We start from the raw sequence: 23,400 nt of genomic DNA, 5'->3' as shown, positions 1-23,400 counted from the left end.
CTTTCCACATAATTATCAAATTCAACATCCTATCATGACTCCAGGAAGGTTGTCACTCCAAAGGCTCTCTGGGAACTTGATCTGCCCAATAATGGGATCCAACTGCAGCAATGGCTGTTAGGCAGCAACCTCTGTGTGTGTGTGGCGGGGGGGTGGGGTGGGGGTGTTCTCAGCAATTGACAGAACTCGAGGTGACAAGTAAATCTGGGTTTAGTCTTTACCTTTGCAACACCTGTGGAGCATCACTTGGGCACTGAGGCTAGGAAATCAAATCTACCTATAATAGTATAGGTATATCTTATATTGAATGAATAATACCAATATTATTCAAAGTGCAAAGAAACCTGGGATAATGGTATCCTTTTACTTAATCCTTGGATGAATATCTCTCCAATAAGTCCTTGATCGGAGACCCAGGGCCATTTTAAAGGCCTATTTACCAAGATAAAAACCAAAGAAAAAATATCACCTCAGATATTCAGAATGGACAACAGCAAATGTGTCCTTGGGAGATGATTGAGTGTTAAAAAGCATTTTAATACCGTGCCACTTGTCATATTTGTCTTAGCTGTTGGAATAGCCTTTCAGCCAGACTTGCAGCTGTTTGCTTCAGCCCCTCCAGCCCATGCTTCTCACCGACTCCAGAGCTTCTTTGTATAATGCAAAACTGGTAAGGCCATGTCCCTGTTGTACTTGATCTAGGAGCGCCTTTCACATTTAAAGTTCTGTAGAAGTATCTAGGGAACTTGGTAAAATGATTGGACTGCATCCTGTAGATTCAGTTCTGAGCTTGCCCCAGTAATCTGCATTTTAATTAAGCATTCTGTGTTTCTCTATTGCTACCACTGCAAAAATCACATTTGGAGAAAACACTGACATACAGAATGATGTTAAAACATGTTTACATAAAACAAAAGACCTTTCACAGTTCATTCTTTAGTACCTTTTACTGCTACCTGCCCTCACATTCCCTGTACTTCCGCCTTACTACTTGTCTTCCCAGATTCTCCTTCTACTCTGTATGTATGTGTACATAGTGTGTGTGTGTGTACACACACATAAAGTGGTTTAATATATTTTAAGTTTTTATTGAAATTATTTTGAAATGAAGAGTTCTGTAGAATATATAAAATCCTAATTTATTAATTATAGCTTCCTTTAAAATTTTAAAAACATGTTCTTCTTTTCCAAAGCTAATGTCAGACTAAACAGATATTCAGGTGGCCAAATGGTCATTGATCATCAGGGCTTTTGATTCTGTATTCATAAAATTTCCATTATGCCTAAGAAGTCCCTCATGGATCTTGGCTTCATTCTAACATGGACTATGAAAAATTGGTTTCAATTCAGATTTAGAGTTTAGATGATTTACATTCTTTTGTCTTAGAGTACTGCTGCTCAGAAATGTCTCATGGTTCAACAAAATCTTAAGAGTTCTTGTTCTAAATGGATTTAGTCAGCCTTAATCCAATTAAAGATTTATCTCTTTCCTTGACCCTTTGTCAGTGTCTTGCCTATTGCTTCCAGAAATTAAATTAGAAATTTTACTCTAATATCTCTGGTATTTTTTATTCTTTATTTTTATTTGCTCACATATACATATTTGCTCACATGCGCAGAGACACACACACACAATACATTCATGTAATGAAGGAACTCAGAAGCATATAAAGGAAAGTTACCTTTTATAATGTGTTTTCCATGAGACTCTGTACTTTAAATCCCTTAAATTTATCTGGCAAACTAGAAGTTAAATGTGAAATGAATTATGTGTCATTTATGTCTACTACTACATTACAATTTATAATTCATAAACTACCTTTAAGGTAGGACAGACCAACAATACTTTGAGGAAGAAATTGCCTATTGTTCAATTTTTCTTCTTCTATACATTCTCTTGGACTTACTTTCACATGGACGATTTATAGTTTTTCTGTTTGTTTTAAGGTAATTTATGGCTACTTTTCCTTATGCAAAGAAAGCCAAGCAAAGAGAAACAAAACTAAAACCCTTTTTGATAAGAAAATGCAGAGTGCCTGAGTGAGAGGTGTAGGGAAGGGCAAGAAGAAGCCTATTCTATGGTTTAATGCTCCAGGCTTACAAAAGCCTGGTGTTGGAATGGTAATTGGATTTCTGAGTATTGCTTTTGAGAATAGACTGCTTAAATCATTGAAAAGGAAATCATTGCAGAAAAGAAGCAGTGAAGAATTGCACAGGCTGTTTGAGTACTTACAAAATAAGAATAACAGAAGGAACAATGAAGAACTGGTTTAGTGCTGTTAAGATTTGACATCTTTAAAAACCTGATATTTTAGTTGTAGTTTTGATCTTTATTCCTTTGTTGAATAATGTCCAAGTGCATTTTGGGCCAATATCTTACATGAGGACTGAAATAAATGAGACCTTTTAAGTGTTTTTAGAGGAAAGAGAAAACAACACTTTTTTCCCCAAAGGCTACATTATACTTCTGTATGAAAAATAGATGTGGACAAATATACATCTCTATTTTTAGTTTTTTTCACATGTTTACCGCTGAGGGAGTTGAACTGCCATTCTTAAATGTTAGAAGATCCCTATGTTCCTGAACTTTCATGTAAATAGAGTGGTTGGCACATGGTAAGCATTTAAAAAATCAGTCTGATGTACTGAGGCTTAGGCGTCAGAGGTGGAGGGGAAAAGCTGGGTATTTGCCTCTTAAAAACTCCAATTAAATTTCCCATCAGTCATTTTAAGAAATTCTAGGCAAATATTGTTTAGGACATGTCCCCTAGTTCTCTTTTTAATTAATACCTACCCACTGTCCTTGTATGTCATGAATATGGGCAAAACTGTTACCTTCAAGTAACTCACATGTATTGCTCCTGCCTCAAATTTTAAAATTTTGCTCTAAAACAATCAGGAGGTAACAACAGAGACAGAACATAGATTTCTAGGTGAGTTGCTAAACAAACTGCCACATTTTTCATGGAAATATATAACATAGATTTTCACTTCTCCCTACTAAATTTGCCCCAGGAAGAATTTTGAGTACATACTCTGTGCTAATTTGCTAGTTACCTTAATCATATATTTATTGTATTCCTCCCAGTAACTTTTTATTTACTTTTAGTGAGAAAATGGAAAACCCAGATAGTGATACAAATTTCTCAGGGACCCCATAGCTGGGATTTCAAGCCAGTTCTGTGTGACTCAAAAACATTTCTTTCCTTCTGTTATGCAGTCCTACATTTTAAGCATTAGTTATATTTGAAGACAATTTTGGCTTTGGGGGAATATTCATTGCTTTCTGTAGATTCTTTTTATTTCTGTACTCTGTTAAGTTCAAATGCAAATACACTCTTCTTTTTGTTCAAAGAGAGTAAAGAAAGTCACTTACAGAGTGGTAATGTACAAGGACTAGGAAAACATTCCTCTTCTCCACCTGAGACCTAGCTTTATAGAGACAATAAAAACTGCTGTGAGAAAACCAGTGAGAGTCAGTGATTTACTCTAGTGTAAAATTTGAAAATATTTCATGAAAGGATTTTCAGGAAGGAAATTTTAGAAATGAGGAGCTTCATATTTTATCTGTGAATTGTCATTCCAGGTCAGGGTTTAAGTGCATAAATAACCAGCATTAGAGAGTTACCCATTGGGAGCAAACATTCAAGTACAATTTTCTCTTTATCCCGAAGAATATGTCAGTGCTTCCTTAGTTATCAAAAACTATTCTGAGGTTGTAAAATCAAAATAATGTGGCTATAGAAAAAGCCATGATATTTATAAAACTGTACAGCATGAGACACAAATGTACTTTTAAAAATACAATTGCAAATAACAGTTTTGAGTTTTTTAATATTATGTTATTTGTTGTAACAGTTCCTCACTAGATAAAATTAGAGTATATGAGTTAAGTATGTAAATTACTTACTAACTTTCAAAGCAGATTATGGTGATGAGGAAAATGTTCCTCTAATGTAACCTTTTATAATTCGGGTTAATTTATCCTATTTCTTACTGTCCCCTGAGATGGGACAGTGCCTGCCACACCATCAAGACAGCATATAATGGCAGACAGTGTGTGAGCTCCAGAGTCACTCAGCTGGGTTTCATGATGCCCCATTTATGTCCTGTGTGATGTTAGACTTGTTAGTTAACCTCCCTGAGTGTGAGTTTCTCTTCTGTAAAGTATGGTATTAACACTCCGCTCATAAAAATTGCAGGGAGAATTAATCGACCAGTGTAGTCATGTAATAATGGTAGGTGGCTTGTACCACGTACTTGACAAAGTGTCCACGGTCCTCTCATCTTTACAGCCATTAGCATAATTCACCCTCACAGCAGCCTTATTAAGCATGTCTGAATGGCCACACCTCCTTTTACACATCAGAAAGCTAGGTCTCCCCTCTGGTGGGCAGAGGGGAGGTCACACAGCAGGGAAGTGGCAGAACCTGGGTGGGAAGGCCCGCATTTTGACTCCACAAACCAAAGTGCTGTATGCTTGACCAATATACTATGCTGACTCCCACCACCCACAACACACTACATTTCCTTTAAAAATATCTCTATCTAACCTACCTAGGTATATGTTGAACTATATCCCCTAAATTATGTTGAAATGCTAACCCCCAGTATGTTAGATTGGACCTTATTTGGGAACAGCGTCATGGCAGATGGAACTGGTTAAGATGAGGCCATAGTGCAGTAGAGTGGGCCCTCATCCACTGTGACTGGTGGCCTTGTCAGATGGTAGGAACATACAAAGGAAGGTGCCATGTGAAGACGGAGGCAGAGATGCACTTACAATAAGCAAAGGAGAACAGCGAACACAGTGGACCACCACCAGATGCCAAACAGAGACACAACAGGGCTCTGCCCAGAATCTCGACAGGAGCCTGGCCCTGCTGGTGCACTGATTTCGGGCCTCCAGCCTCCTGGGCTGTGGGACCATCAACTTCTGCTGTATTAAGCCACCCAAATTGTTAAATTGTTAGTCTGTGATCTTTTGTTATATTAGTTTCCTATTATGTGATGTTTATATTATAGTATTTATTTGTACTTATATATAATTATATATTCTAATATATATGTAGAATATATAACTCCTCATATATGTCATTTCCTAAAGTTAAAATAAGATCCTGAAATTCTTGTATCGTCCATCAGGAGAGAGATATCTCTGTAGACACAGGTGTTTCTCTTTCCTTCAACCAAATAGCAAATGCGCCTAGACTTGCTGTTCCTGATTCCTGTGCTGCTGGTAACTGGTGGCGCTCAGGTGAGCACTTAGGTCTACCCTGCTGCATAGTATTTTTATTTCATGTGTTATTTTCTTTCCACATTTAAATTGTGAGGTCTTAGAGGGCAGGGATTGTATTTTATACTTTTGTAAAATATGTAACATCTAAAACAGGATGATGTTTATACATAGTGTCTAATACATATTTTCATTTCAAGTTTTATACCATGACAAGAACTATTTTTTTCAAACTGTGGCATTCACATCAGATACTTTCCCGTGGGGACCTCCTTGTTCAGCTTAACGGTATCTTCTGTTCTCAAGGAGAACAGTGTAGAAAGCTGTGTTAGTTGGCTAGGGCTGCCGTAACAAACCGGACTGAGTGGCTTAAAACAACAGGGACTTCCCGCCTTTCAGCTCTGGAGACTGGCACCCTGAGATCAACATGTCAGCAGGGGCGGCTCACCTAAGGCCCCTCTCCTGGGCTTACAGATGCCATCTTCTGTCTTCCCACGGTTGTCCTCCTGTGCATCTCTGTGTCCTCCTGTCCTCTTCTTACAAGGACACCAATAGTATTGTATTAGGGCCCTTCCTAATGCCCTCATTTTCACTTACCTCTTCAAAGACACCGTTTCCAAATACAGTCACATTTTGAAGTACTGGGGGTTAAGACTTTACCATATGAATTTTGGGGGGACGTCATTTAATCCAAAACAGAAGGCATGATATAACTTATATCTATACAGATTTTTTTAGCTGAGGGTCTACCTAACTAGAAAGCCCTGTGAAATCTTTGAATGTAGAATTGATATGAGTAATGAACACTTCTCTTTTAAAGTAAATAGTACCATTCCAGCAAAAGTAATGAATTATTTCTTTACCTGGTAATTTTCTTGATATAAAAAGAATGTGTATATATACTTACTTGAGAGATTTGAAACTTGACATTTTGTTTTTATTGATGTTTCTTTTGTTGAGATACCTGATCAAACAGGCCAATTTCAGTGTAGTAATCTTTATTATTTCAAGTAATAATATCTAAAAAGTAATAAAAGGAAAGGAAATTAACTGATATTCTGAAAACACTAATCTGACTATTCTAAGAACATGACATCACCTCTTCAGTTGCCCCCACTTGGATTTCAGATGAAATGAAAATGCATTAGTCTCCTAAAGCGTACCCTGTCTCTATTTGAGGAACTTTGAAGAATAAGAAAAGCAGTTAAGTGTGGAAAACAGAAAGCTTTTATACTCTTTGATGTGTAGGATTCTGTGATGTTAGGAATCTGTGATTATTCCCCTCTCTACCAGAGCTTACCAGCCTACACAGATATTAGAATTCATAGCTATACATAACTCAGATTTATTTCTGTGTATATGAGAAGGGATATGATTCCCTTTAAAAAAAAATATCTAGTGCAGACATAATATTGTCACTCTGTTATTGGTAGAAATGTTACAAATCTTGGATGAAAATTGTTTCTCAAAGTGCAAATCTGTGGTGCTAAGTATAATTGATTCACATCAGACATTATCTGAAAAAACTATTAAATAATAATTTGTAGTTTTCAGAATTTTTAGAGAAAATAGAAGATCGCATACTCAGAAGGGACTTTTTAATTGACTCCAGATAGATACAGTAATGTAACTAAATTAGTCATGTGCCAGAACTTTTTGTACTAACCACAATATAACAAGATTGTGTCATGTGAGGTGCTTTACGTAGATTTTGTCATTTTTATTTCAGCATTAACACAGAACCCTGTGCTTTCCTTGTTCCCCAGGAACACGGTGTTTGGGACAGTCACTACCATACTCAACAGAGAGACTGAGGCCAACCTGTCTTCCCTGAAGCCTATTAGCCCTTACTCAGTTCTAGAACTGGTCTTTTCTTTCACTCCTGAAAACTAGACATTGAACTATGTTTTAAGTCCAGAATCCAGTCTTTCCTACTCCCTCTTGGCACAGTATCCCCAGACTCACACCCTCAGAGCTGTCCTGAAGGAAACCCATAATTGAGTAAAAAGGATGCCTCCTTCTCAGGAAGCATGGTTGTTGTGAATCAGTCACATCCTTCCAGCAGCCATAGGAGTTGTTTGTGTTCCAGCTTGCTCTCTTTCTCCAGGGCGTCCTCCCCGCTGTCCTGGTAGGGACGTCCCTGTTTAATATGACATGCGGTATGTGTCTAGAGGTCACCAACTCAATGAAATGCTAAATTCAAGCCAAAGAATACATAATACAAGCGGTTGCACTATGATGCAAGACTTTCTTAATGTGCACATTGATTACATCAATGTGTTGCATTATTTTTTAGATCATCCTATTTGAGGGGTTCTTGTTCCTATGAGGGTACTTGAGGGGTGTACATCTCTTGTTCCTTGTGACATCTGTAGTTCTGTTTTCAAGATTTTTTTTTATGTCTTACAGAGGCTAGATTAATTGTGGTTGATAGTTTTTTGTTTTCATATACATGTGACTTCATTTTAATCATAGTTCCCATGAATGTTTCTGATTTTAATAATTAAAATACAGATGACTATACCAGCATTTTCTTCAGCCAAGGTTAGTAACTTGTCAGATTCTTATGGTCACACTTAAGATAAATATGTTTGAAATTGTGCTAATGTTTGGATTTTTTCACAGTTAAAAAATCATTTGATTGACTCTCCTAGATTTATACTTGATAATCCTTCATTCATGCATATCAATAATCTTCCCTGGTTAGCCTAAATTTCAAACTTTTTAAAGCAATGTAATGCATAATGATATGTGTAGCCATAATTTTTTTCAGAAAAAATGTTAACAGTACGGTAATATAATAGAATCACTATTAACTAATGATATTTCCAAATTCTTAGTTTACATTTGTAAATTATTATAATTAAGGCAGTATGTGGTAGTTTACTATGAAATTTTGTGAGAGAAAATATAGCATTTCATATGTAAAAGTGACTTTAGTGATGAGAGTTTTAAATAGGTAGTAATTTGGAGTGTTCAGTTACCAAATTTAGTGATATTTATTTTCATAACTTTGTGTACTTTCTTCAAGGACTGAAGAAGGTATGTCTTTGTGAAAGGTCCCAGTGATCTCTCTTATGACATCTAAAATTCGGTATGTCCTCAGCTCTGAGACAGAATGGTGGGGTGATTAACAGCAAGAGCCTGAGTTCAGATTCTGGCTTTATTAAACTTTACTGTCTTCTGAGAAAAGGAGATAAAAAAATAATTTCTATCTCCTGTAGGATTGTTTTGGGGAGACTGAATAAGATGGTGGCACATGTGCCGGTACTTTTAAAATTAATCTGCTGTGTTCTCCAGCCCTGGGCAAAAACAAATCCATTTTCCATCTTTATAGCTTTACCTTTGCAAGAATATCATAAATGTAAACAATGCTGTATGCAGTCATTTTTGTCATGTTGCTTCTTTCAGTTAACATTTGAGATTCATCTACTTCCACGTGTCAATAATCCATTCCTTTTTATGTTGAATGCTGTTCCACCATTTGGATATGACAGTTTGTTTACCCATTCCCAGATGAGGGATATTTGAGTTGTTTCCAGTTTTGGGTGAGATTATGAATGAAGCCACTACAAATATCTATGTACAGGTTTTCAGGGAAACACAGGTTTCCAATTAATTTGCTTAAATATCTGGGAGTGAGATCAGTGGGCCATATGCTTAACACTATCAGAAAAAAATGCTATTTTCTAAAGTAGTTTTACCATTTTGCATTCTCACCAGAAATAAGTGAGAGTTTCAATTACTCCACATTTTTACCATCACTTATTATTATCAAAATTTTCTCTTTATGTGTCTTGCAATTCTAATGGTTTTGTAGTACTTTTTTTTTAATTAGAAACATTTGTTTTCAAGCATACTAAGTATAAAACAGTCTTCAAGTGAACTTGAAATTACAAATTTGTGTATTTTCTCTTAAGAGAATTTCACAGTTTCTCCTTTACTCTAGACTTTTAGGGGGAGAATCTTTGCTCAATTTCATCTTCTGTGGTTTTTGTAAGGCACTGTGAGATCTCTGAAGATTCAACATTTTATAAGAAATGGTCCTCCTCTTCACGTTGCTCATAACTTTATTGGAATTACTGAGGTGGAGCCCTGAAGACAAGCCTATTTAGGCATATTTAGGAGAGAGGCCACAGTTGAGCCCAGCATTTGAATGACTGGATTTTGTGGATTGGTCTGTAGAGACTAGGACAGTCAATAGTTCTGATGTTTTTGGCAATAGGGCAGAAGAGCTTTGAAAGATGTATTTGGATATTCAAAATTACATTTATTTTTGAGCTAGCCACAATAATATTTTTTTCTTTTAGTTTGTTTTAAAACCCTTACTCGTGGATGGCAGTGTGTTCAAATCTATGGAGCAGATAGGATGGTGAGCCACGGGAGGTACTAGAACCAAGAAAAGAGACAAGGAGTGATGGACTGCCTGAAACCATCCTAAATGGGCAAATTCTTTCAATTATGATTTATTGAAGAATCAATACTATTGATAAAAATTTGAGTGGTTTCTTTGAATTTAGAAGCTAATGGTTTCCTGTTGTTTTTCTTTTAATGTTTTCTGATTCAGCTGCCCCCTCACTGCCCCTTGCAGTTCCCATCCCATGATAAGCCTGTGGCCTTTTCCAGGATAAATGGTCTTTCTCTTGTGCCTATCGTGCTTTAACTGTTGACGCTCATCCTTAGGATGACTGCAGTCATTTATGTGCGTTCTTGCTATAAGGCACAAACAGCAACTTCCAGCTGGCTCTGAAAATACATGTCTGGGTGAAAGTATATCCAAATGTTTTTCTCATTGCCAGATATAGGTATGTGTTCCTCTGACCACCATTTAAAACTGATCTTAACATAAACATCAAGTAAAGGTATGAGAAAAAAACCAAATGCTTTTTGAGCAAATACCATTTTACAGAAGGGAATATCACTGAACGTTGGGATATTAGCAGCAAGGCACAAAGAATAAAAAGCAGGAAAACCTATGGAAATGCATTTTAGATGTTTGTTACTCTCTTAATGTGGTTTTATTTTTCAAACTCTTCTAAAATTTAAATTTTCTTGCCATGCTTATTTTTGTATAAATAGGAAAAAAAAGACTATATATACACATCATTGTGATGACATAGCTAAATTAAAGTGCTAACAAAATATTTTATGGATGCTGTTTTTAAATTAGGATCACTTTATTTCAGCACTTGCAATTTGATTCTATTTAAATGCTTCAAATTGAAATGCTCCTCATAGAATCTATTTTCCTCAGTATCAAAACCTTGGTAGTGCTTTTATTAATTGTTCATTCCCTTATCCTCATACAATGAACATTTTTGCTTGCTTTCTCCATATCAAGAACTATAAAAAGCTCTGAGGACACAAAATTGAGTAAGATCTCATTCTTAATCAATCCCAAGGTGCTTAACTGCCCAATGTGGGATAGAGTTTCCATGGGAGCCCCTGTGGAAGGAGAGAGACAGAGGGTGACTTATTAATTTCTGGGCTGCAACTGAAGGATGAACAAGAGGGCTGCCCTGCTGTAGGAGACAGCATGTGAAGAGGCAAGGAAGTGTTCAGTCATGTTTGGATGCAGGCTTGGGGAGCTAGATGGTCTATGTGTATTACAAAACCAGGGCAGGAAATAACAGAAAGCAACCAGAGTTTAGTCCTGAAGATCTTGTATGTCTTGCTAAGGACATACCTATCTGCTACCACTTACTGAGAGGAATTCAGCATAGTATATGATCAAGTGTGTAACACATGGGTTTGTGAAATCAACCCAGGTTCTGACACTTCCCTGACCACCAGTCTCCTCCTCTGTAAAGGGTGGTGACCATACAGACATGCCTTATAAGGCTGCCGTGAAGGTGTATTAGGCTAATGGCTGTAAAGATGAGAAGATCATGGACACTTTGTCAAGTACATGGTACAAGCCACCTACCATTATTACGTTACTACTCAGGGAGGTTAACTGGCAAGTCTAACATTGCACAGGAAGTAAATGGTACCACCTAACAAAGCACCATAAGAGCCTATCTTTTCCTGCATTTAAGGAGTAGCCCTCTGTGACTATGAATTGGTGACTCACTGATACTAAATGTCCAAAATGAGAACAGGGAGAACAGCTAGCATATCCTGGGTATTTTTATTTCCAGTTGATATTTGGGAACTCAGTTTTCATAGCCTGAACTTCTGTCTGCTCCATCAGTCAGCAGCACAGAGGGCTCGGTACCTTGTGGTACAAACATGGACTGGGAATCTCATCACAGATGAAGCGCTTGGGATACATGAGCTTCATGCACATTCACTGCGTCTCCACATGTCAGACCCCTAGCTCTCTGCTGGGATAAGGTGGGTGCTCAGGTCATGCCCCAGGATCACAGTCTCAGTGCTTATAGGAACCAAGCAACACTGAGTGAAGCAACTGTCTTCATTCCGTAATGGTTTCCTAAATTGATTATTTAGACACAGAATGTCTTTCTGGAACTTTTCTTGAAGCACAGAGCCCCTGTGTTTAGCTTTAATTTTCCCACTTTTAATATTGACTTGGACATAAAAAGTGCATTACTTCCTCTATGTCTATCCTAATAACTAAAATAACACAAACATGATGATTAGTGACCTCCAATGCCAGCAAAGTAGTATAGTATGGTGAGGATGCTGATGAACTGGGGAAAACATGCCACTCCTGAGCAGAGGTAGTACTGTATAGTTCAGTCTCATTGCTTATGAATAACGACCCAATATTTTCACTTTTTCAGTTTCAGAAGCTAGAGGAGTAGAATTTTATGTTTTATCTCATTTTTTTTCCTTTTTGTGGATAAGTAACTAAAATAAAAAACATACAACATTGCATGGGCAAAAATAAACACATTATCAGCTACCTCTTTAACAGTACCAGGGGAATTTTCACTGGAGGTGACAAATGGTTAGATCTGTCTGCCAGGTAGATCATTCTAGCAGATCCATTTGTCTACCTGTGTTGTCCTCCTAGAGGTTGTACTGAAATCATGAAAGAAGATGAGATTTCCAGAGACACAGTTACAGTGGAGCAATCAAGGAGCCCTTTGTTGGATCCAGGACATAACCGATAATGAGAGGAGAGCCTATGGAAGAAACAGAGGGAATGCTCAGAGAAGAGCAGTTAAAATTGAAAATGAAAAAGCATCATAAGCCTCAGAAAGACCCAATAAATTAAAGAATGAAAAAGTATTTTAGTTTTGATAACTCGAATTTCCTCGGAAATTAATATAAGGAGTTTTGGTGGAGTGGAAGATAAGTAGTGGCCAATGACTGCTGTTCTTATGAGAAATTTAGAAAGGAGAGTAGGCGTTTAAAGTGGCCAATGAATGCTGTTCTTTTGAGAAATTTAGAAAGAAGAGTAGGCGTTTAAGGTCAGTGGGGTAGAAAGGAATTTGGGAAGCAGAAAAAGGTTTATTTTTATGAAAGAGACTTAAAAAATATTTATTATCAGAGAAATTTCTATAATGTCTACTCAAAGCTAGGAAGGAAATTGACTTTCATTAACAATCACCAAATGCTAGTTCCAAATGCTTTCAGGTTATCTTGTTAATTCTGACAACTCTGCTAAAAAAGTAGCTAAACATCCTTCTGTTGGAGATGTGGGAAACTTAGTTCCATAGAAGCTAAATATCCTTCCAGAAGTTACATGACTTGATAATTAATATTTTTCCTTTTGTTTGCTATTCACCCCATAACTGTTCTGGGAAGATTTAAGATAATTTAGAAGGATATGTAGTAGCTAATTATGCAGAAAGGAAATAGTTTCTACTCTTTTCTTTATAGCACACCATCAAGACAATAAATTTGAGTTTTTAAATTTTGTATTTAAAACTATATTACATATTTCATTTGTTTCCTGCAGATCATAGATCTAGTTTTGTTTGAGAAATAAATCATTAAACAATTTTTTTTCTCATCTTCTGGCCAGATAAACTGAAATGGAGAGGAGATGACTTCTGATATTTAATATTAATTTAAATTTTGTTATCAGTAATGGATTTTTCTATAAAATTTACAGCCTCATATTAGTCAGGGTCAAATTAGTTTCATTTCATTTATTCACAATGTGTTTGAATTAATTGAAAAACATGGGCTCCCTTTTGTGACAAATCAATGATTTTAAATATTCTTTGTGCCAAATTATATCACCCATCTATGACCTTTTAATTGTTTTCAAATAATATGTATAAAATTATTTAACATTTAATATTAATTTTAGTATTTAATATTAATTCATTCTTTTCCCTGATAATTAATTCTTCCATTTTTTTAAAAAGACCAATATTGATTCTAATTTGTTTTTATATGTGATATCATGTTATGTATATAATTTAAGACATTGAATTTCAAAATTGTATTGAAAATATCAATGAAAAGAGGAAAAGACACATTGGCTCTCCTGCTTTTGCATTTTATATGTGCTTTTGGATGTTTTTGAAAACTCTTGGGAGAAATTAAATTAGTCCTTATGAATACTTTGATTGACTGGCCCTCCAAGCTATGCACATAATTTATTTTATATTCTGTATGTTCCCCATGTTTGATAGGTGTGCTCATACATCCCAAAATGCATGGTGTTTCTCTCTGTTTTTCTCTGCGAATTACTCATGTTCCTTTGTTTCTACAATCCTCAAAAAAGCAGCACACACACTGAACTACTGGAAAAATGCCCACAATGAGAAGGTCTAACCAAGAAAATACAGAAATTACAGTTATTTTTAGAATTAACATATTTTTATGTCTATGTGCCTATGTGTGTGAGATAGAGAAAGAGAGAGCAGTGAAAAGCAAAAGAAAAACACTTAACAGTTATCTTCAGAGATCTATCCTGAAAAGGTCTTATAGGGTCATCTCAATACTAGGCTGTGAATTAAAAGAACTGGAATTAATCTTGGCTCTGTCATGAACTATCTGCATGGCCTTGGATAAGTCATTTTCTTTCTTGGGATGTCTATTTTCTCACTTGTAGAATAAATAATTGTACTAAATCAGTGCTTTTCAACTTATTCTCTGCAGAAACATAACTGTGGGGAATAACTTCTTTCCTTGCCTCACTTGAGTATTAATTAAGGCTGTGTATGGGGTGATAGAATAGGGACATTGGTGGTGACAGCTGTGAATAGACATCAGGAGGGAAGGCTGTAAAAGCACAGCCTAAGATAAACATGATGTCTGGGAGTGGAACAGGTGCCATGTTAAAGACACTCCCCATTGATTAATAATAAGTAAGCTAGATCCCCAGTTTCCTTTTCCAAGATTCTATAAAGACTAAAACATTTTGGCAGTGCCACACTGGAAGTTAGTATGAGAACCAGAACCGGAATTTTACTCTCCTACTCATTTTATTTTTTTCTTCCTATAATTCACAAATGGCCCAACATTTTGCTGCAGTCATAAACCATAAGCTGCCTATTGCCTATCACTTTCAAAAACCTCAAAGGCAGGGCATAAGCTTTCCTTTCCACTCTAAATCCTGTCAGCCTCCTCTTCCCTGCACATTCCTCCTACTTTCATCATTTGTATTGTTTGTGTGACTCCAGGAGGTGTTTCAGTTTGTGACCCTAATTGACATATGGGACCTGTTTTTCATTACCTCTGTCACTGATGTTGCATTTTGCCCCAAGAACTTCCATGCCTTCTGCTTCTACTCAGGGTCAGCCACAGGCTTCTCTAGGGAGCAGCTGCTACATTCTTCACCTCAGAAACACACCGCTAAGTTTTCTTGCCTGGATCCTGACTTCTTTCTGCCATAGTCCTTGGTTTTTCCCTTGTTGAGTGATACCTTTGTGGACAACTTGCCTTGCCTTTGATTCTCTTTTATTTCTGGACTTCGTGTCTCAGAGCATATACAAATCCACAATCTCTGACCCATAGACCAATCCTGCCCTTCACCTTATATCTTATCCAAGTCATTCACCTGATATAGTAGATCAGTTAAGCTAACAGTGAGCAGCAGTCATGGGTAGCTGCCAGCTGTTTGACACTGTTTACATTCATTCTTCAGTTGGGCCAAAAATACTTATTGAATGACTATGATGTAATAATTAGATCCCTTTTGCTTTAGAAATGTGGTACTAGATGAAGAGCCTTTATGGGAAGTTCAGGACAGAGAACTGGTTCTGATTATTCAGGGAGATCTGAAAGAAGGTGAACATGGTAGATTAGTGTGGACAGCCAGAGCTAAAAATGCAGGTATGTTTTTGTTCATTCAAGAATATTTGCCTTCTATGTGTTGAGTACAGTTTTAAGATTCTACCGAGAAAGCCAGACGCAAAGAAGTGAATACATTATAACGAACATTATGTTGTGGCTGGTGGTGGTAGAACCTACAAAACTTGGTATATAAGCAGAGACAGGAGCCCTCATTCTGCCCACTAGCTTTTGAAGTGAGAGAAGAATTTTGTATGGCTTAATATACGAATGAGTTTATATACAAGTAACCAGGGTCAATGTCAATGTTTTGTTGTAGTTGTTAAGATAGATAAATTACTAGGAAGGGGCTCTATAGGTAAAAGGAGAGACCTTCTGTTTATTGACAACCATCCCCCAGCCCACCTACCCTAAAACATATGCATATTTCCATATCCTAAGCATTATATGGCTTGTGTTTATGTGCATCTGCATGAGTGTATACATATGTGTGTGTGTGTGTGTGTGTGTGTGTGTGTGTGTGTGTGGTAGGCAGAGTTTAGAGGTTTTCTGTTTTGGTTGTTGGTGTGTTTGAACTAATGGACAATTCATGGAGTTTCCATTTGATGACTTGTTAAAAAATAATGTTAATTTTAAAAAATTATTTTTTAATTCAATTTCTGGCTCCCTGCATAGTGTACAGACAGTTTTGAAGAGAGATGATGAACAACCTTTGTACAGGATTGTTCACACTCTAAAATTTGTTCTCACTTAACAAAGCACTGCCAGAGGCTGGTTTTCTTCTGTGTTAGGGAAAGAAGTTCAGAGAATTGCCTCTGTGACTCTGAATTGGAGAATCATCGACCCTAGTTAGGTTAAAAAGCCCTAAATGAAGACAAGAACAGCTGCATGTCTTCCCCGAGTCTTGGGGATTTGTACTTTCAGTTAATGTGCGGGAGCCCACTTCTCACATCCTGAAGCTTCTGTTTCAGCTGTCAGTGAGCAGTAGAGCCAGTAGTAGTTTATGGCCTGAACATGGACTGAGAGTCTCACCACAGATGATAATCTTAGAGTGTACAAGCTTCATGCACATTTACTCCCTCTCCACATTTAAAGCCTTGTAGCACAGTGTTTGGTAGCGAGTGGCTGCTGGGAGCACAACAGTTCCCTCCCCTTTCTTTCTGCTTTGCATTCTTTCAAAAGAAATTTGGAATCTAAAATATTATAATGATATAAATTAATTAAATCTAAAATATTAAAATATTATAATGTACTACTTTTATCCACAAATATCATGATGATATGCTAGAATCCAGCAAACATGTGATACAATCCTATCAAGACAGTGGAATAAAAGAATCAAGCTCTGCACAGGGCTTGTGAACAGGGTTTGCTTTCTGATCTCTCTGTTTCTATGCCAATTACAGAATAATCTCTCAGGGATTAAAAAATAAGTCCTTAAAGAATAGTACTTTGCCTCTCCTAAAAGATTTCCATGTTTCTATTGATCTTTCTGTTTTTATTAATTGCTGTTTTTATCCAGATAGAGCAGGACTGCAGGAGGTGTGGTCCTCTGCCCGAATGCAAAAGTGGCAGGCTTTGAAACACTTAGTACCTTCTGCAGCAGTGAGAGAAGGGATGTTCTGTTCTTGATAGTTTCAGAAAAGAAAGAGCATATGATCCTCTCTGAGTGCTGCTTGCAAAGCACCCTCCCATTACTCAAAACCCTTTCCTTTGCAGTTGTATTCTGTCTTCTACATAAATGTCCCCACATGTTCTTTGGCTAAACCTAAGGGCTGAGCAGAGGTTTTGCTCCTTTGAACTGTTCAGTGCATTCACGCTGTGGTTCCCAGCCCTGGCTCCCCAGCTGTGCTCTACCTGAGAATTTCTGAATCAGTAACCCAGAACATTAGCCTTTTAAAGCTAAGGTTCAGAACCAATGCATTATAGCAAATGTTTAATAAATCTCAACTGAATAAAGCAACAGACTGAATTAAATTTTCATGTTTTTCTCAAAAATATACACGCTCCCCTGATTTGCATTATTATTTTTATTCTTCTATCTAATCTTTTGAATTTGCTCATGATATGAGGAGGCATTAAGGGAAAGTGGCATATGGTATTATGTTGATACATACACTTGCTCTTAACTTGCCTCATTATTGCTTGTGCCACATTCTCACGCAAAAATTTAAGTGCCTATCTCTCTCTAGTAGACTGTGTGATTGTTGATTCAGGGACTATATCTTACTCATCTTCATGTCTCAGTACACAAGCTCATGTCTGAACTTATAGAAGTTGTCCAGTAAAAAATAAATGAATGACCTATATAGCATTGTTCAGATTTTTGTTCAAAATATATATGAAAAATTCTAGAAGTATTTCAGTACATACATATAAACAAAACTTAAGATATTACTTCACAAAATACTGTTTAATGATACAGCATAAGTCACTGAATCCGAATTCAGTAAAACTAATAAAGGAAATACATTAATTTAGGTCTTGTGCAGTTTACATATATGTTAAGGAATGATTATTAAGAAGACAACTGCCTTTAAAGGGCTTGGGAGAACTGGGAAACTTTTGACAGGGGAAATCAGAAATGTGCAGTCCAGTGAAGAATTAAACTACTGGGAGTAATAATATGGGCTGATGCACTCAATATAGCAGTAATGCCCTCTGAGAAGGATAGGAAATAACTCAGTTCCTCCAGGCTGCATGAAAGCTAAATACAGTATGACAAGAAATAGTAGCAGTACTCATTATGTCTGATTGCTAATTACCCCTTTGAATGATTCAGTTATGCCTGCTACTAGATAATTAGTTTAGTAATTTATGGCTGTGGCACAAACTAGTATTTTAATTTTCATAGCACAATTTTCACAATACCTACAGTTCAGATAATATCTTCATTTTTTATTCAATTTTAAATTGCTTTTTTGAAGACCTATAAAAGAGCAGAAAGTCTTGCATTTTTTTGCACATGTATTACATGCAAAAGTTAGGCACTTTATAGAATTTTACTTAACTTTTACACTGCAGGAAAATAGCATCTTATTATTCCTGTTTCATGATGCTTAATTTTTCCAATTCTGTGGGCAAAAAAGGTGAAGTTCTTAAAAGATTCTATCAAGTGACTCAATTTAACAGCTGCCAAATTTCATGTTCCAAAAAAATATTGAGCATGTGATAACCTACCTTCCCTTTTTCATACATTTCTACTGCAGGCATGAGTTCTATTTATTCTCAGGTATCTTTTCTCAATACGTAGGAGTAGGCAGCTGAGGGCATCTGGGGGCAGCTGTGCCTTGTTCCCACACAGGTTTGGTGTGATGCACAAACAAGTCAAAAACTACCAGATTTTTCCTATCAGATTGTGGGACTGGTCTATTATCTCCTATATCTACTTGAGTAGATGTGATTATTTATAGTCAAATAAAGTAGAATTGAGTTGCCATGGGTAAATTTTACCTCTTAAAAATTTTAGGTTCTCCAATATCCCAGCTATGTCACAGGTTTTGTGGTGAGAAGTAGTTATTGTCTTAAAATATTTTGTCATCTTTTAGAGGCATTTATTTTTATTTCAAAATTCCCATCAAATTTAGGTTATTTCCCAAATCCAGTGGTAAGAAAGTAAATCTGAGAGAGAGACACACACACACACACACACATACACACAAATAGAGATATGAAGACTTAATAGTATGCTATAAAATTCTAATGACTCCAATACAGTTTCAGGTCTGCAGCTCAAAGCCAATATCGATCAATTAAATTCACATGGCAATATCAATGTAATCATATTTCTGTTATTTGTGTACATAGTGGGCAAATTTACCAAATTGTTGAGTCATATTATGAATTAGGATTTGACTTTAAAGATGCCTTATTTAGATTTTGATTTATGGAGCTTGAATTCTGAGTAGCTAATAGAAAATTTGCCACTTTATTATCAATGTAATTAAGACTAGGTAATTTTCACAATGAGAGGGAACAACGAAATACTTAGATTAACAAAAATTTTTTAATCTCATTAAGTATTTGGTTTTGCCATATCCAATATATTAAAACGAGTACTTTTAATATTAGTTGACACTACTAGCCAAGTTTGTTTTATGGCTGTTTTTAGCTAGTAGTTCAAAATTAAGAATATTTGCATTACTCATCACTCCCCTTTGCCCTCTATTGGTACTTGTTTTTTACCATAACACAGTTACTAAATGCACATGGTTTGTACCATCTATATTATTTCTGTACCCACTATTTACCAGGCCTGGGTCAGCATTCTAAAGGGCAGCTCTGGCAGTGTTATTTTAGAGACCATCAGGCTGGTGTTTATTATAGCAGAATTTATGCCCTTTATTATAGTCTTACTAGAAATATGTGTTCTTTAACCCATTTAATAAATGGCTCCCCACTTACAGACCAGTGCAACTCTTCTTTTTTTCTATAGATGCTTTTCAAAAAAGTTGTTTACCCATAAGGCAGTCTGTCTAACCATCAAAGCATGATAATGACCTTTCCCACCTTTGTTCAGGGTGACAGCTGGCTAGTAGTTGACACTTCTTTCTTCCCTACATGGCTAACGAGGGCTCCAGCACTGTAATGCCAGAGCCTCAGGCTCAACTATCTTATTATTTGTAGTTCGTGCCTCTTATTTCAATAGTTCATATTCTAAAACAATATGCAGCTGTTATAAAGAGTATAAATGTATCAGTAATAAGTTAGAGACAAAATTTACATATGGTTAGATTTTTGCCCATAGTAGAGAGCCAGTAATATATGATCTTTTTGTGTGTTATTATGAAAGTACTTTGATTCTTCTTCCACTAGTAAGAAAAAAAGAAAACATGGGTTATCAGTATAGATGTGGAATGTCAATGAATGAATTAGTTGTTGATAGAACTCTATAGAAAGAAGATACTATATAAATCTTGTGTTTCCATTCTAAGTCTCAGCTAGTTGAAAATTTTTTCAGGAGTTATAGAAATATTGTCATGGCTTTTAGAATAGCATTGTTCACAGAACATTATTGTTCAACATCAGTGTTGACATTTTCATGTATTTTTTGACACCTCTTACCTGACTTTTATTTTCCTAAATACAAATGTAATAGATCATTAGATAAAAATATCTAAAAGAAAGGAAAAAAAATCCCTCTTTGCATTTCTAAATATGTATATATCTATAATTAAGATATTTTTGGACATTTACCCTCAGAGGAAAAGTTAGTCCATTTCCTCCTCTTATAAATTTGACTTATAGGGACTACCTTTATCTTATTGGAGTATACTGCTTAAAATAGATGCATTACAATATTTCCTACTGTGAATTTCGAATTTTTAATTCTTTAAAGGCTCAGGGAATCTTTTAAAGAATTAATTAGACTGTCATAGAATTTGATACTTCTAAGTACTAAGAATTCTTCTCATAATTCCTTGATATGTGATATTATATTATATTATATTATATTATTTTATATGAGTAATGTTTACATGTGTGGGAGGATGAGTGCATACATGTACATATACAATTGACGTTCTTGGCTATTTATTTTTAAATTTTTTATTAAAGTATTATTGATATACACTCTTACAGGTTTCACATGAAAAACAATGTGGTTACTACATTTACCTATATTATCAAGTCCCCCCCATACCACAATGTAGTCACTGTCCATCAGTGTAGAAAGATGCCACAGATTCACTGTTTGCTTTCTCTGTGCTACACTGTTTTCCCCATGACCCCCCACCCATGTGTACTAAACATAATACCCCTCAATCCCCTTCTCCATCCCTCCCTACAGGCCCTCCCACATGCCTCCCCTTTTGTAAACACTAGTCACTTCTTGGAGTCTGTGAGTCTGCTGCTGTTTTGTTCATTCAGTTTTGCTTCATTGTTATACTCCACAAATGAGGGAAATCATTTGGCACTTGTCTTTCTCCACCTGGCTTGTTTCACTGAACATAATATCCTCCAGCTCCATCTATGTTGTTGCAAATCGTAGGATTTGTTTCTTTCTTGTGGCTAAATAGTGTTCCATTGTGTATATGTACCACATCTTCTTTATCCATTCATCTACTGATGAACACTTAGACTGCTTCCATATCTTGGCTCTTGTAAATAGATCTGCAATAAGCATAGGGGTGCATATGTCTTTTTGAGTCTGAGAAATTGCATTATTTGGGTAAATTCCAAGGAGTAAGATTCCCGGGTCAAATGGTGTTTCTATTTTTAGTTTTTTGAGGAACCTCCATATTGCTTTCCACAATGGTTGAACTAGCTTATATACCCACCAGCAGTGTAGGAGGGTTGCCCTTTCTCCGCATCCTCACCAGCATTTGTTGTTCTTAGTTTTTTCAATGCTGGCCATCCTTACTGGTGTGAGGTGGTATCTCATTGTGGTTTTAATTTGCATTTCCCTGATGATTAGTGATGTGGAGCATCTTTTCATGTGTCTGTTGGCCATCTGAATTTCATCTTTGGAGAATTGTCTCTTCATATCCTCTGCCCATTTTTTAATCAGGTTATTTGCATTTTGGGTGCTGAGATGTGTGAGTTCTTTATCTTGGCACTTGTCTTTCTCCACCTGGCTTGTTTCACTGAGCATAATATCCTCCAGCTCCATCTATATTATTGCAAATGGTAGGATTTGTTTCTTTCTTGTGGCTAAATAGTGTTCCATTGTGTATATGTACCACATATACTAAGAACAACAAATGCTGGATCTTCACCCCTTATCAGATATATCATTTACAAATATATTCTCCCATACTTTAGTATGCCTTTTTGTTCTGTTTATGGTGTCCTTTGCCGTACAGAAACTTTTTAGTTTTATGTAGTCCCATGTGTTCATTTTTGCTTTTGTTACGCTTTCTCGAGGAGATGGGTTCAGGAAGAAGTTGCTCATGCTTCTATTCAGGAGATTTTTGCCTATGTTGTCTTCTAAAAGTTTTATGGTTTCATGACTTACATTAAGGTCTTTGATCCATTTCAAGTTAACTTTTGTGTATGGGGTTAAACAATAATCCAGTTTCATTCTCTTGCATGTAGCTGTTCAGTTTCTCCAACACCAGTTGTTGAAGAGGCTGTCACTTCCCCACTGTATGTTCATGGCTCCTTTATTGTATATTAATTGACCATATATGGTTGGTTTTATATCAGAGCTCCCTAGTCTGTTCCATTGGTCTGTGGGTCTGTTCTTGTGCTATTACCAAATTGTCTTGATTACTCTGGCTTTGTAGTAGAACTTGAAATTAGGAGGCATATTCCCGCTGCTTTATTCTTCCTTCTCAGGATTGCTTTGACTATTCGGGGTCTTTGGTGGTTCCATATGAATTTTAGAACAATTTTCTCTAGTTCATTGAAGAATGCTGTTGGTATTTTGATAGGCATTGCACTGAATCTGTAGATTGCTTTAGGAAGGATGGCCACTTTGAAAATATTAATTCTTCCTATACATGAGCAAGCGATGTATTTCCATTTATTGGTATCTTCTTTCATTTCTCTCATAAGTGTCTTGTTGTTTTCAGAGTATAAGTCTTTCACTTCCTTCATTAGGTTTATTCCTAGTTATTTTATTCTTTTTCATGCAACTGTGAATGGCATTGTTTTCCTAATTTCTCTTTATGCTAGTTCATCATTAATATATAGGAATGCAACAGATTTCTGTGTATTAATTTTGTATCCTGCAACTTGACTGAATTCGGATATTAGATCTAGTAGTTTTGGAGCGGAGTCTTTAGGGTTTTTTATATACAATATCCTGTCATCTGCAAACAGGGACAGTTTAACTTCTTCCTTACCAATCTGAATGCCTTATATTTCTTTGTGCTATCTGATTGCCATGACTAGGACCTACAGTACTATGTTGAATAGAAGTGGGGAGAGTGGGCATCCTTGTCTTGTTCCAGATCTTAAAGGAAAAACCTATACACTGTTAAGTATAATGTTGGCTGTGGGTTTGTCATATATGGCCTTTATTATATTCAGGTATTTTCCCTCTAAACCCATTTTGTTGACAG

At 36.2% G+C, this 23,400-nt stretch overlaps 1 protein-coding gene across 14 annotated transcripts in view; it reads left to right on the top strand.

Annotated features, from left to right (window-relative positions):
• The window catches only part of RALYL (RALY RNA binding protein like), a 772,833-nt gene that overhangs the window by 241,651 nt on the left and 507,782 nt on the right, over positions 1-23,400 (top strand). For 2 of the 14 annotated variants that reach the window (XM_057497922.1, XM_036919020.2), the window contains exon 2: positions 8,268-8,330. The exons of 11 other annotated variants lie outside the window; for them this stretch is intronic. The gene's annotated coding sequence lies outside the window, so the exon portion shown is untranslated. The remainder of the gene's footprint in view (positions 1-8,267; positions 8,331-23,400) is intronic. One more of the 14 variants, XM_057497921.1, reaches the window with a different exon arrangement.

The sequence above is a fragment of the Manis pentadactyla genome, chromosome 3, assembly GCF_030020395.1.
Source record: "Manis pentadactyla isolate mManPen7 chromosome 3, mManPen7.hap1, whole genome shotgun sequence".
In the NCBI taxonomy this organism is placed as follows: Eukaryota; Metazoa; Chordata; class Mammalia; order Pholidota; family Manidae; genus Manis; species Manis pentadactyla.
The sequence above is the reverse complement of the archived record's forward strand: the minus strand, read 5'-3'. Positions and strand labels throughout refer to the sequence as shown.